The following is a 12,819-nucleotide window of genomic DNA, read 5'->3' as shown; positions in this document are numbered from 1 at the left end:
CCTGCAAACGCCTTCCCTCCCTGCCACCTCCCGAGAACTGGCACAGCTTTCCTGCGCCAGCAGGCGCGTCTATCCTGCCATCTGTGCTGTGTGTGAAGAGGCAAAGGTGCCAAACTTCAGCCAAGGTCTGGCGAGAGACTCGTTCTGATCGGGGTGGGAGACTGAGCAGGGATGGAGCTCCTCCCCACGCACATTCCAGCACGTTGTTCCAAACCTGGTGCTGCCTGATCTTCTGGAGGGTGTCTGGGTGATGTGGGGTGAAGATGGTCCTCAGAGCCCAGAGCTCCTGCAGGATTAGAGCCTGGGCCCCTTGATTAATTTATTGAGTCAGGCAGAGCAGGGAACTGAAACAGTGGGGAGACAGAAGAGTTGTGATACAGTGGGGAGAGTTACAGCCCTGATATGTTGTTCTTTTGCTCCTCTTCACCTGCTAGCAGTTGGCTGTTTTTCCCAGTGCACTGCTGAGAGCTGCTATAAACTGAAATCAAACTTGATCTTGCCAAATGCAAGTTAAAATGTTGCAATGTTTCTCAAATCCTTTTTTTTAGAACTACAGACTTCTAAGGCTCTCACCCTCAGTATTTCCTCCTCTTTATTCTTCCTTCTCCTATGATTCATGAAGTGACCTTGTGCTCCTGTGCATGAAAAAAATGCAAGCATTATGTTCATAATGCGTCAGATCACACAGAGCTACGTTTTGCTGGCACGTTTGTACAAGCTCCTGTTCTGCATATTGGAATATTTTCATGCTGGCTTCCAAAATTCATGAGCAAGGGCAAGCTAGGTTTTTGTGTTGGACGGAAATCAAAAGGATCCGGAAATGTAGCCAGTGACTGTAGAATAAAAGCAATTATCACATGCAACAGTATGTAAATGTGTTTATTAGGAATGTGTATGTCCCTTGTTAGCGTGTATCTTAGTGCCACAGTGTCTTTCATTCTGACAATGGTCTTGTGAGACATAATAGCGCTGCTTTTCCCATTTTGTAAAGCTTCATCCTAAATGACTTCCCCTTCAAATTAATTCTCTTGGCCCCTTTTCAGACATGCTGTTATTTTCTTTTCTTACCAGCCATCTAATTCTGTGGTTGACCTTGGTTTTCATATCCTGCAGGCCAGATCAACTACTTCCTGAAAAATATCTGACCAAGGGGAAATGCAAGGCAGGACAGAGATTTCTGACATGTTCTGCTTTCTGTGCACAAGGTGGATGGTGATGAGGCAGGAGAAGCTTGTAGAATAACCTTGGAGGCAACTTTGGCAGTGGGGATGATCAGGAAATTATCAGTTGGAAATCTGTCAGTGCTGCCTCTTTAAAAGCAAACACCTCCACCCCCCAAACAGACAGACCTAAGCAAGGTGATGTGTGTGTGTGTTGGGCAAGGGAGGTTTTACTGTACCTGGTTAAGAAACAGACTGACAGCTGGTTAAAGACACAGGTGGTGCAATGCAGGGTGCTCTGTGGAAACATTTTCTACAGCACCGGGAGAGCTTTTGTTGTTGTTTTTACCTCGAACCACATCTGTGCAACATCTGTTGTTTTAAAAGCACATACCTGTCATTAAGTGTACATAATTAACTTAATTTCATTTGAAACTCTGTTTAATTTCTTATAATGACGCATGGGCTGGTTTTCTGTGGGGAAACTTTGTTGAGGAGTATACGTGGAGCAAGCAAGTCTGCCCTGGAATGTAAGAGCAGCAAAGCTTTTGGCCTTGAAAAGAGGGTGAAGAAAACACCTTCCACTTGATAACATGTTTTTGGCAGGAAAGATTTCTTCGTGTCACAAAGTTTGTCTGATCCCATCAAACTTCCCATTCCCGTAGCAATACTTTAAAGGGACTTGAACAGATCATCTGTCTGGGGTTTGCTGCCAGAGCCTGTGCAAGGCGAGGGGTGCAGGCCAGCCCCTCTGTGCCTGTCTCCTGTGGCCACTGGATGGTCATGCTGAAGTACAAACATAGCATCATAGCTGCCGAATTTGTCTCCTTTCCAACTTGTAAAAGTCATCCTGTAGGCTGGAAACAGGACAGCAATGAGCTTGAGCCAAGGTGGCTTTGGGAGAAAGGGGAAAGTAAATAAAAAGTGCAGACTGCAGCTCTGGATATAAAAATCCCTTCCTTCCTGTAAGCAGTGGTGCAGGGACGGGATCGGCCGGTGACTGGTGTTCACCCACTGGTGACTTTCCCAGCAGCTGTCATAATGTTATTCTTTTCAACAGCCTCTTTTGTTTTTGTTAAGAAATTGTTTCAAACATTTCAGCCTTGATCCTGTGAGAAGGAATTAAAAGTTTTGGCAGCTGGGCTTCATCCACTGCTCCCTTCCCTCCCTCCCCCAGAAAACTCTCCTCTGTGGAGCTGTGGCCACAATCCCTGTCTGCAGCATCCCTGGCGCTGGGTGGGCACGGGGTGGCCGGGGCTGAGCGGCGCCAGGACGAGTGGCAGTGGCAGTGCCCTGTGGTGAAGCAGCTGTAGCAGAATTCCCTGCTGCGTGTGAGGGAGCCCTTAATAAGAACTGAAAGCTTATTCTCTCTATGGACACAGCTCAAAAGCCAGTTGTGGGGTTTTGGTGTGTGTGGGGGGGGGGATGTCTGATGGTGGGCGCTGGGGAAGGGGAGGAGGGGGTGCCCCGTCCCCTTGTTGTTGCCCCTTTAGGTGGTGTTTGAATGAGGAAAGGATTAGTAGAAAGGCCCCAAAGGCTCGCTCACCACATGTTTTCTTCAGCATTTGTGTCTGGTGGTGGGAGGAGGGCTCTGATGGTCTGGTTAGCTTGGCTGGGCACCCAGCAGGACCAGCGTGTCTAAAGAGGAGGAAAAGCCTGGGCTGAGCCCTCCCAGCTGTGCCCAGGCAGAGAGGGGCTGAGGAAACCTCTCCAGATGGGGTCTGCACAGCTCTGTGTCGGTTTGGACTGGGGACGAGGCCAAGGGCTCAGCCTGACCCTCATCTCCACCTGTCAGCAGCAGTGCCCCAGCCTGGCTCCGGAGGGTGGCCCGTGGGTCCCTGTCCCCAGCAAACGGGGCTTTGCCTCCCCAGCACTCCCATCCCTCAGCCCTGGCCATCCCGTGTCCTGGCAGTGCCGTGGCTCCGGGGTCCCCCCTCACCTGCCGAGAGCTGAGGACAGCGGTGGGCAGGAAGCAGGCAGGAGGTGCGCTGGGATCGTGTCTGATGCGAAACAAGGAGTCCGTGAGGGAAAACTGCCAGGTGGCGTTTGAGGATGGCACTTGGTGGAACATGGACGTGCCTGCAGGACGGTGTGCAGTGCTGTGAAGGGAAGGCCCAAGGAAGTGGCAGGGGGCACATGGAGGTGGGAGCGTGAGGGGAAGGCCTGGAAACGTGGCGGGGGGCATGTGGAGGTGGGAGCCTGAGGTGAGGCCCTGCCGAGAACACGGGGCCAGGCGACTGCAGTGCCCCTGGCAGAGACCCAGCAGGACAGCTCGTCTGGGAGCTGGTGGGGTCCCATGTGGGTTCAGGAGGCTGTGCTGCCTCCCAACAGGGAGCAGGTTTCGACCCTGTGTCACACACCCGTGCCAGCTGCTGACCAGGGGTGCTAAGACACGACTGATAAAACGAAAGCACAAGGGCACTCGGGTCACGGGTACAATGTGGAAAAAATAGAAGAGGGGAAAGAAATGCAGCCGAGAGAGGGAGAAGGTGTTGTCCCTTCTGGAGTGGTGCTGCTTCCACAGCAGTAAGTACGCCTGTGGTACTCGGGGATCATCAGGCTCAGGAAACCTTTTTATTTTCTTTTTTTCCTCCGGTTAATTCCCCACGAAAGGTCATGTTCTGACGTGGTCACGGCTGATTTGCGATCTGTGCCCATCCTTTCCCTGCTCAGGGGGGCTGTGGATTCCTCTGCTTGCAGGACTGTTTGCTCAGGGCAACGATTTGACTCCAGTCCCCCTGTTTGTTATTTGTACTACTAAAAACCCTTCTCTGCACTTGCCTGAGCTTAGGCCGTGATATTTCTAGTTTTCAGAGTGATTTGCCTTCTCTCCTGATATAATTTAGATGGGGAACTGTAATCAATCAGTCAGCATAGTAATTGCCTGTTTAGCACAGAGGACAGTTGAGAGGTTGCCTTGCATTTAACGAGGCTTCTCTGGTGGAGACAGAGCTGAGAGGTCATCACCCTCTGACTCCAGGGATCCACTCCCGGGGAACATGTGTCTCTCTTTTGGGGGATACAGAGGGGGACAGCAGTGTGGTTTAACTGGTATTGATTGTTGTACTGCTGTGGTGTCCTATGGAAGAATGGCAGTGGTGTGATCCTAACTGGCTGCTTGGCTAGAACGTCATCATAGGAAATACATCCAGCAGAAATAGTGGGATCATGGTCAGTTGATGTCTCGGGTTACTTGGAGATTTAAAGGTGATATTTGCTCATATTTGGGAAAGTAGCATGGGGGATATAATCCAGAATTCCAGCTGATAGGGAACATGTTTTGTAAACTCTCTCCCAAATATGCCTCTGAAGAGGAGGTACCGGTGCACTGAAACAAAAGGGAAAGGACAGTTTGCCTGTAGGACATGTAGAAGTCGAGTAGTAAGATGAGTTGGTAAGCAGATGATGAAGCTTATTCCAGGTACAGTTATGTTTCCTGTGATACTATTTTCCAAATCATTGACTTTACTTGATCAGGTAGCAAGACTCTAGTGGGTTTTGGTCAGCCTGCTTTTCTTGTCCATCTGCATAACATCTCACTGCCTGGCAGATGTTTACAGCACTGTCCCAAAGTCCCTTTTCTAAAAGCAGTAATCCAGATAAATGGCAGCTCCTGCAGAGAAGCCATTTCAAATCATTGGTCAGTGAACCACATAGTTCTGCTTCTGTAAAACCACAGCTTCTGCTATTTGCAATGTTAGAAACATGTTAAAAATGTACAGCTTTGTCCCTTCCCCTCTTTTCCCTTGCCAGCTGCTGTGTGGTGATCCCAGACAGTTAACTTGTGCTGCCATTATTGGCAGGAGCTGGCTGGTTGTGTTCAGCAACCACCAAAACCTCGTATGTTTTTCCAACCGTTTGATTTCAGAAGTTCTCCAAACAACAAAGTAATAATAAAATATGAAATCAACAAACACCGCTTGAGGTCGTGACAGAAAAATTAAAAAAAATGAAAAGGTCAGTAAGAGGCATTAAAATGTAAAATCTGAGAGCACGTAAAAACGAACAAGTTTTTGGACAGAAAATGTCAGTGGATTTGAACTTGCCAGAAATCTGAGCTCCAGTCCAGATGCCTGCAGTTGCCTGTGTCCAATTAAACCAGGGGCACGTCTCCTCAGGAAGGAGTCCTCAGTCGTACCGGTATGAGCGGTTTTGTGTTTCTCACTCCTGCACACGTGTTGTGATGTGCTGTACAAGGTTTCTAAGATGGCTGAGCTCTTCCACACCGATGGAAGCTCTCTGGTTCCCTCCCCTTCGCCAGTTCTGGCAGTTGGTTGATCTTTGGGTGAGCTGTTTTGCTCAGTGTCAGTTGTGCCAGCACAAGACAGTCTCCTCCTCCCATTTTTTTTCTTCTTTTTTTTTTTTTTTTTTTTTTTTTTTTACTTGAAATGAGGGTGTTAATTCCTTGTGCCATTCTCCATTTCCTGGTCTGAATGGATGTTGAAATAGTTGAGCTGCCACAGCTTGCAGCAGGGAGCACACAGTGGCATGAGGCTGGGCATGGGGTGGGCAGTAGAGGAAAGGCAGAGAGCGTGACAGGAACTGCTGTAAGCCACTGTTACAGCCAAGCACATCACCAGACCGCAGTGTAAGTGCTACTGAAAGATTCAATAAATATTCAACAGAAGAAATATGTCCATTGTGAATTAAATTGAAAAGAAAATAGTTAATTCAGATTTGGACATCCGGTAGGAGGGTGCCTGTAGCTTACTGCAGAATTGCTTGTAACAATTGAATGTTTTTCTGCTTATTGTTCAGACTTCCGGTGGAAGTTCGATATTTGGTTTCTGTAACCTGTTTAAAGAGAGTCTTTTGACTATTTAACACCTTAAAATAAAAAATTCCATTGCAGTCTATACAGAGGAGATAAGCACTTCTTAAACTATTGTCATTAAAAAGCAGCTCCTGAGGATTTTACTGTGGGGCTTTGCCTGTGGTTATGACCATTGTAGAGTCCTTTCATGGGGGTGTGGGGTATGCATCGTTAGGGGCTGTACAGAAACGGGGTGTACATCACTAGGGAGTGTACAGAATCTAAGACAATTTGTGGCTCTAGGAATTACACTGAAATGCTGCATCTAAACCAGGCGGGAAGAAAAGGATAAACCTTGTTGAGTCCCTTTTCTGGAGACTTTTTAGAGCCCTGGGTTACATAAGAAATGAGTCGCCAGGTTTCCTACCTTGCTGGCTCCTGGTCTCATCAACACTTGTTCTCTCCTGCCCATCTCCAAAGGCTCTCCACGAACACCAGATTGCAGAGCAGGTGCTATGTGACTCTCGCTCTCTAGCAAGGCAGTGGAGTACTTTTGCTTGTGTTTTGCAGTAGTAATTCATCTGTGTTTTAATTTAAGTAGGCTCCTTGTTCTCCAAGAAGATTTGACACGCACACCCCCTCTCCACGCACCCCACCCTGTGTCTTTATCCATCCAATTTTCACTACTGTGAGGTAGTTGGCACCACGCTGCGTGGCAGTGGGAAGCCCTGCATTGCCAGAAGGCTGGCAGGTATTTTTAGTATAGCCTGTTTGGCAAGGAAGGAGACATGTCCCTCTTTCCCCTTGAGAAAGGAAGAAGGACTGCAGGCTATGGTGTGGTTGGATGGTGCTTGTGTAGCTTTCTGAAGTCTTACTGTGGTAACTGGTTGCCTTCACCTATTGTTTGTAAAGAAATGTTTAATGCATGGGTGCTCCAATTACCACAGCTGTCTTAGCTTTTGCCTTTCCCTGTCTGTCTCTCCCTATTTTTTCCTCTCTTTGTCTCAAATTAGCGCCACAATTAAAGTGTGAAGCCTGCTGGCAGCTCACTAGTAATTACTGTACAATGAAAGAGAGGAACATCTGTCAAAGCTGGGACAAGATAACAGCTGTAATTGATTGCCATATCATGGAGCTTGACCACCAGCAGATGGCTGGGGCCAGGTTTGAAAAGGTTTGAAAAGTGGTCCAGGGTGACTCTTCTGAGGTGACCGTGGGAATTACACCTGTCCAGAGGCAGCCACGCAAGGCTCCATCCTTTGGGTTCCTTTATTTGAGTTTACTTATTTATTTTGGAATCCCTGCTCACCTCTGAAGCCGCACCACAGAGCAGCATATGCCGCTGCTGTCGCCAGGCAGGGAGGAGCAGGGAAGAGTGAGAGGCTCTGGAGCTGCAAGCACTGGCTCCATGGGAATTGGCAGCACTTGGCGCTCCACGGCTCAGGAAGTGCCTCCCCTCACTGAGGCACTTGCGAAAAAGCACAGAACCAAGTTCAAATTCGTGTCAAAACAGAGGGATCCCTTCAGAGGCAAGCTTTTAAAAAGCAAATGAAGGGGGAAGCCATTTGCTGCAGAACATGGGGCTCCTGCAGCAGGATTAAATCGCTCTGAGTACTTGCCCTGGGATAACAGGGTTTGGTCCCCATGTCATGTCCCCTCCAATTCCGAGCTCCTGCTCACATCTCCTGTGTTGTGTCTCGATGGCAGAGTTGACAGGAAGAGGTCTGAGTTTATTACAGCATTGCAGTTCATAAAACCTGCAGACTCAGACCATCCGAGGAACTGGCATTGTTTGCACTCCAGTGCTGGCTCTGTGTGACTGCATTGTTCCAGCGTGTTTGTGGCACATTCTCTACTACACCAGAATTGTTGCTGAAGAGGTAGAGAATGAATAATCTGGAGAGAAGAGTCTGACTTTTATCACACATAGTGGCACTTGCTTTGTGGTAGCAGTGAGATAAGGCCCGAGGAATTGGGTCTGTCCTTATTCTGTAGTTTTCCTTTTCTAGTCACATACATATGTACAGAAAGCACATGGGATTTTTCTTTTCCAATGTCTTCAAACCCAGAGGAGTGTTTGGTGGGGGGGGTGGGTTGGGGGAATCTTCTCTTGTTTTCCATGAGAAAGCAGAATGTCTCAATGTAAATGAATTGCAGAGACTGGATGTGAATCCCAAACTGCAGAGAGCCTGAATAGCTGCTGCCATTCAGCTCTGCTGGTGTTCAGTCATAGGGTTAATTGTTAAACAATTAGTGCTGCATTTCAAAGAAAATAAGACAAATTAGCTCAGGTATGGTGAGCAGTTTCACCTTGCACACCACCCTCCTCCCATCCTTGCAGTGACTCAGTTGGACAGAGCTTCCCGGGTTACGGTGTAAAACAGCAGCTTGTTTTAAACAGTGCAATCTGTCATTAATTCAGCTAATAAATCACAGCGTAAGAACAAGAGTCTTGTGAGATTAACATCTACAATCAATTGGGAATTACAACATTGGCTTTCATAGGCAAAGCTGATCGTTAAGTCATGGAAAATTTATTACCTTACAAATCTGCTTATAAAAAGTGTTGACTTGAAGCCTTTATAGATTGTACTTATTATTATCAGATATTCACAGTTTCTGATGAAAGGTTAAATAACTACAGTTGTGCTCGGGGTTTGAATTGCAAAAAGCGAGGGGCAATTTTCTGGGGTAGACTGGAAATTTTTGTGGAATGATCCTATTCAAGGATGCAGTTCTTGTGAATCACGATCCTCTTAGCGTGACGATACCTATGTTAAATGTCAGCAGAGGCCAAAACCGGCTTGTTACATGTTCAGACAAATCTTCAGACCATTTTTGCAGGTGCAAACTGAAGCGAGGTGTGTTATTTTTCCTGGGAGAATTCTGGTGGAGCTGTAACACCACTATTGTCAAGGCTTCCATATCCTCTAAGGAGAAAAGAAAGTCTGTGGAAGTTTCCCGCTAAGAAAACATTAGATATCTCTGTAAAATAAAACACAGTCCAAAGAACACACAGTACAGTGAGTCCTGGATCTGTTGTGTTTGTTTAAGAGCTTTCTCTGTCCCTGAAATTAAGCACCTACTTAAGTGAGAACATGGGTTCTGCACCTTAAGTATCACTGTAATTTCTGTTCAGAATAACCAGAAGGTGAAAGTACAGTGTGTACGTGATATTAGATTTTTTTGTGATGGGGAGATCGTGTAGTCTTAAATTTAATTGAAAGTGTTACTGGATATTCCAGTTGCAGCTCACCCTGAATGAGACTGAACAGCTGAATCCTGGAGATAACTAACAGTTTCTGTTATTTATTTATTTACCTACCTTTTCTTAGCTGGATTTTTAATAGTTGCAGCATTTTTTAAAAAATGTGCTGATGTACAGATACAGTCTTGGTAACTGCTCACTTAGCACCTGTTCAGGTATGTAGGAGTCATTTCCCACCTTATTGGAGGAGTGCTTCTTGACCTGGAGTGTCTGTGAAATGGTATCTAAAGGATCCTAACCCAAGTGTTACTGTCTCTTTTAGCCTGATTTGGGAAGACCCCTTTTTTTTTTATATATATATATATATATATATATATATAAAAAAAAAAGGGGTCTTCCCAAATCAGGCTAAAAGAGACAGTAACACTTGGGTTAGGATCCTTTANTTTCCCACCTTATTGGAGGAGTGCTTCTTGACCTGGAGTGTCTGTGAAATGGTATCTAAAGGATCCTAACCCAAGTGTTACTGTCTCTTTTAGCCCCTTCCCGAATTACCCCTTTTTTTTATATATATATATATATATATATATATATATACACACACATATACATATATATGTTGTGACCCCTTTTTTTCTTTATTTTATATATATATATACACATATCATATATATATATATGATATATATACATATATATGTTGTGTCTTGCTGTGTAACCACCCTATTTTTTTAACAACAGAAGGGCTGCTGATGGAGCTGGTGAAAGCAGCACTGAGTGCATTAGATGCTCAGGGGTTTGGGTGTGGGATCTGGAGCTGAGGGCAGGAGAGGAGGTGATGTCAGCATCTGGGGCGTGTGCCAGCTCAGTGCCATTCATGCTGTGTGCTGGCAGCGGTCCCCAGAGAGAGGGCAAGAGAGTGAAGAAATAGAGGGGGAGGACAAGGAATGCAGGGAAAATAGCTTTGGAAATAGAGGAGAGGAGAGAGCAAATGCAGGCATTAATAAATGGAGGGGAATCCTGATGTTGTGTGGACAGGGTACAGTACTGGCTGGGACTACGTGGAGCACTAATGCTGCCTCAGAAATGAATTCCCCATCCCTTCACCCCTGTGCCTTGTTGGTGGCACCTCGGGGGTAGTGTCCTTTGCATTTATATGCATTCCAGAGCGGTGGAGACGGCGGCAGCCAGCACACTTGACATGGAGAGCCCCTTTGTGCTCCCGAGCAGCAGGTCAGCGAGTGAGCAGAGTTTGAATAAGCAGCCCTTGTGTCTTCATATGTCTCTCTGATCCCTCGAACAAAACCAGCATACGAAAGGCAGGAAGGCAACGTGAAGGCCTCCTAAATGTCACCGTAATGTCAGCAGCACTGGGAGCAGAGCAGCCTCCAAAGAGCAGAAAGCTTTGTAATATTTATAGAAACAGAATTTGTTAAAAATACATTTGCCTGCTACAGTTCAACCTTTTGGAGTCCTCACTCCTTTCAGCTCGGGGAGTGGGTGGTGAGTTGAGAGTCTCTGCATGTGTTCCAGGCTGGGTTTAAGCTGTTGCAGTCAGGCTGGGATCCTTGCAAGTGCTAGAAATCTGGGAGTTTCGTAATATTGTAGACCAGGAACAGTCATGGTCTTTCTACCTGAAGAGCTCAAAGTCTCTTAAAACAAGCCTCTTCTACCTTTTCCATGTAAACATGAAGGGCCTCAGAACCAGTTTTGCATTTGCAAACCAAGGGTAAATGTGGTGCAAAGCAGATAGTGATTTTTCTTTTAACATATAACTGAGTCACTGGCAAGACATGGGATACCCAGAACCCCATCCCTGGATACCCCTGTTTTGTCTCTTGGTCGTGTGGACTTGGAGCTGACTGCTGAGAACAAAGCAGACCTGTCTGCTTATTTTTGCAGAGCCTGCTGCCTTGAGCTGCACTACCATCAGGGTATGTCTTGTCACCACGATCACAGGCACGTAATAATGCTTTTACAGCATAACAAAATGGACCTGGAAAACAACCAGGAAATGGAGCAAGAGAATGCTGTGAAATTATCCTGGATAAACCTGTCTGTTGCCTCATGTTGCGCAGAAATCCCAGGGATGTCCCTGCTGTTCCACACTGCCCATCAAACAGCGGGGGGGGCTGGAAGCAGGTGGGCAGTGTCCGTGATCCAAACGGTCAGCAGTGTTTTCCTCCCACAGGCTCAGCCCGCTCGGACAACTGGGTGACCTGGCCCATGTGTTGCAGGAGCAGCTTTGCTGTCAGCACTGTTGCAAGCACTGCCACTTAAGAGCATCAGGCTGGATCCTCACCCAGACGGGCCACCTGAAGTCCCAGGCACCTATGCAACAGAAAAATTACTTTATATAGCAAGAAAGAATTGCTGTTTCTCATCTGGGTTATTTTTTCCTTGCTCTTGATTTCTTGCACTGTTCCTAGGGGTCAGTGCCTCTCCAGCTTAGGGGAGCACCCTCTTTGACGTGGTCAGTCAACACCACATCCAGAACTGTTAAAAGACAAATCACTGCCCAGCAACTGCTGTGAATCCTTCTCCCTTCCCCTATTCCAGCTCTCCATTGCTTACATTCCTGATGCATCTGGTGAGCAGGAGGCAGTGATTTCTGATTTCCAGCTTGGTGTTCCTGGTCTTGCTGCTCCCATTTACCTGAGCTTTGTTACAGTGAGGTGGAAAAAATAGCTCTAATCCCACCAAGTTTATGTTGTTTGGGTTGATCAGGCAGCTGTCCTGTTTTAGAGCACAATGTAAGGCTAGATGGGACCACATTCCATTGGGGGAGTAGGAAATTATTCTTTTGTTCGACGTGTTTGATATCGCACATTTCCTGGTACCAGATTTGCTCCTGTGCTGCCCGCCTCTCACTGATGTCTTCTGGTGTGTAGCAGCACGCTGGGAGAGCAAAGCACTTACTGCCCTACTAGCTCAAACCATATGTTTTGCAATGGTATTTTCTCCCTCCCTCCCTCCTGTTCTAAGCAGGAAAGATCCAACAGAACATGTAACAGCTCCTGCTCGTTTCCCTTCCCTGCACGTTTAAGTCGTTGAAAAAGACACCACTTCAGTATTGTGGACTGAAAACTGGCAGAGCTGGAATGCAGAACTGAACCCTGTTCGTGCACTGCTGTCTCAGCAGCCCAAAATGTGGGGCAGGGCAGCTGGCCAGAGGTGGAACCCACGGGAGGCGTCCCGGCTGCCCCTGAAACCTGCCGTTGTTTGTGGGTTCGCACAGGAACGGCTTCACTTCCCCCTCTCACCATAAATGCTCTCACAGGAGCTGAGAACCCACCCGAGTGAGCGGAGCTTTGTTTTACTCGCTCGGAATGGCTGCGGAGGGAATGGCTGGAGCAGCGCTGCTCGCTGGATTAATAGTGTTTCTCAGCAGTTAGTGGGTGCTTTGATTACAGCGTGTCTTCTCTAATGACCACTTGACTGCAGGTGGTGAAGGATGGCTTTAAAAGATCCTTTTAAAATTACTCTCAGACTCCACGAAGAAATATAAAATTGCACCTTTTCCCCTTCCAATAGAGCTCTAGCAGTGCTGTGTTACTTGCTTCTGCCACGTAGAACTACGTGCACCTTTTTGATAGGTTTCTTTTACCAGTCTCTTCTTGTACATTTTTTTCCCTCTGGGCAACTAAATTACTTTGGGGGGAGGAGGAAGATTAGTGAAATGAGTGTTTATCCATCTT

At 46.9% G+C, this 12,819-nt stretch overlaps 1 protein-coding gene across 13 annotated transcripts in view; it reads left to right on the top strand.

Annotated features, from left to right (window-relative positions):
• FBRSL1 (fibrosin like 1) overlaps positions 1–12,819 on the top strand; it is a 510,214-nt gene that overhangs the window by 76,407 nt on the left and 420,988 nt on the right. The window lies entirely within an intron of this gene.

Source organism: Lepidothrix coronata, unplaced genomic scaffold (assembly GCF_001604755.1).
Source record: "Lepidothrix coronata isolate B3197 unplaced genomic scaffold, Lepidothrix_coronata-1.0 Scaffold51, whole genome shotgun sequence".
In the NCBI taxonomy this organism is placed as follows: domain Eukaryota; kingdom Metazoa; phylum Chordata; class Aves; order Passeriformes; family Pipridae; genus Lepidothrix; species Lepidothrix coronata.
This window is presented reverse-complemented; position numbering and strand designations above follow the sequence as displayed.